The following is a 2,425-nucleotide window of genomic DNA, read 5'->3' as shown; positions in this document are numbered from 1 at the left end:
AGATAGATAGATAGATAGATAGATAGATAGATGGATGGATGGATGGATGGAGAGAGAGAGAGAGAGAGATAGATAGATAGATAGATAGATAGATAGATAGATAGATAGATAGATAGATAGATAGATAGATAGATAGATAGGTAGGTAGATATATATATATGTAGATGGATGGATGGGTGGTTGGGTGGGTGGATAGATAGATAGATAGATAGATAGATAGAGAGAGAGAGATAGATAGATAGATAGGTAGGTAGATATATATATATAGATGGATGGATGGGTGGATGGATAGATAGATAGGTAGGTAGGTAGATATATATATATAGATGGATGGATGGATGGATGGATGGATAGACAGACAGAGACAGACAGACAGATAGATAGATAGAGCTTCTTCTGATGACATTCTGATTGCATTTAATGGATGTAAATATTGCAAAACTGACAAATCTGTAGGCTCAGAAAACTGAGCTCCATGATATACCGTTCCACCATGTTCCACTTAATATTTAACTATTGAATTGACATAAGACAGTAGTATGACTCAGGCAATGTACAGTACAAACCTAGAACTGATGCCAAACACATACTGTTCCCTATTATGCAGAACCAACAGGGATCAGAGAGTGGACTTTTGACAGGACTTAAGACCATCGTTTCAGTGTGTCAATTCCCAGCACTTGTTTGTTATTCCTGCTTTTTTATGAAGCAAAGGGAGGGGTTCAGAAAGCAGTGTGGTTATGGGAATGTTAGAATGTCTGCTGTCTGTGGGAAAGCATAGCATGTCACTGGTCACTAAAGTATGCCACTGGTCAGACAGTCCCTCACTTGTCCTTTTCACAGTTAACCCAGTTTTGCAACATCCCACAGTATCGCAGTGTGGTTTGCTGCATGTTGGCATGTATTTACAGAGTGTGCCGTCAAGGCTCATGATAAATCATTGATGACTGATGTTACAGAGCCCGTGTAAAAACACTCATAGTGAAAAGAAAACACTTTCATTCCTCCCTCAACATTATCAGCTCAAGTATTAGCACTAGCATGCAGAGATTAAGTAGCTGTTTCCGGCTGACATTATTAATTTGAGACAAATTCCAACCAAGCTTTCAAGTGTGTTCCAGAGAGCACAATACACCAAATATGGTGCTCTATATTGTCCAGACTTGAGTTTGGGACCAATTTTTCCCATGTTAGCTTGAAGTTCTACTTGTTTTGTTTCCCAGAGATGGACTCAATGACCCAGACAGAGTTAGGACTTCTCCAGATCCAAAAGTTCTTTCCCATCAGTTCAGAGGGCATTTGCTAAAAGTGCTGACATCTTGGTGATGTCTTGTTTTACTCATTTAGATGACCTGAGCGACAAGGATGCCAGCAGCCATGAGTTGCTAAAGGAAGAGTTGAGGCTACTACCGCTGAGCAGTAAGACAAGCATGTTAACACACCAAAAGGTAAAATCACTCAGTATTACCTTTACAAATGGTACCTGTTTAAAATAACCCATTAATATAATCCACATTTCACACAGAATATATCAAAAAGAGGTTTTACATGTATGAATACTCGTTTGTCATTCTATCACAGAAACCAGCCACTAGGTCCAGTAGTTTGGGCGATACGGTGCTGAGAAGTCATACCTTTCACTCCACATATCAAGGAAGAGATGAAGTCATTGAAGATGAGGAATCTCCACGCCAGAGGAGGATAACTGTTGGTAAAGACGTGATGTGACCTTATATTGTGATCCACTGCTTGAATTACAAAGGCTAGGATGCTATCCTTATCATGTTTATTTAAAGTGAGTGAAGTGAAGTGACGTGATGTGTAGCCAAGTATGGTAACTCATACTCAGAATTTGTGCACCACACAGCAGTGAGTAGTGAAAACACATATACACACGCACCGTGAACACAAACCCGGAGCTGTATGTAGCCATTTTTTCTGTGGTGCCCGGAGAGCAATTGGGGGTTTGGTGCCTTGCTCAAGGGCACCTCAGTCATGGGTAGTGAGGGTGTAAGAGAGTGCTGTTCATTCACTCCCCCCACCTACAATTCCTGCCAGTACTGGGAATCGAAACCTGCAACCTTCTGGGTACCAGTTCAGCTCTCTAACCATTAGTTCCCCCATTTTGTATTAAACTTACAAAAAAGACCACTATGTGTTGTGTTTTGGAGGCTTCCCACTAGACCTTTTAACTAGCGTAACCAGAAAGACTTTCTTGGTCAAATAACTTAACCAGCACCAAGTTCTGCAGGTGAATAGGATCCTAAGATGGTCCACCAGCTAGACCTGTTATTTTTCCTCTTCCCAGCATCATACATTCCTCAGTCAAAGGACCACACTGGAGTAAGGGCATTGAAGGTAAGGCTATTGTGTGTGTGTGTGTGTGTGTGTGTGTGTGTGTGTGTGTGTGTGTGTTGTGTGTGTG

The 2,425-nt window shown here is 41.2% G+C and overlaps 1 long non-coding RNA gene across 1 annotated transcript in view; it reads left to right on the top strand.

Moving 5' to 3' along the window:
* The window catches only part of LOC107585537 (uncharacterized), a 24,115-nt gene extending 22,362 nt beyond the window's left edge, over positions 1-1,753 (top strand). The window contains exons 2-3 of the long non-coding RNA XR_001609257.1: positions 1,348-1,448; positions 1,582-1,753. This is a non-coding gene — a long non-coding RNA (uncharacterized lncRNA). The remainder of the gene's footprint in view (positions 1-1,347; positions 1,449-1,581) is intronic.
* Positions 1,754-2,425: the final 672 nt, after the last annotated feature.

This window comes from Sinocyclocheilus grahami, unplaced genomic scaffold, assembly GCF_001515645.1.
Source record: "Sinocyclocheilus grahami isolate Dianchi unplaced genomic scaffold, SAMN03320097.WGS_v1.1 scaffold71.1, whole genome shotgun sequence".
NCBI classification, from domain to species: domain Eukaryota; kingdom Metazoa; phylum Chordata; class Actinopteri; order Cypriniformes; family Cyprinidae; genus Sinocyclocheilus; species Sinocyclocheilus grahami.
Note: the sequence above shows the minus strand (reverse complement) of the source record. Positions and strands in the feature narration are given on the sequence as shown.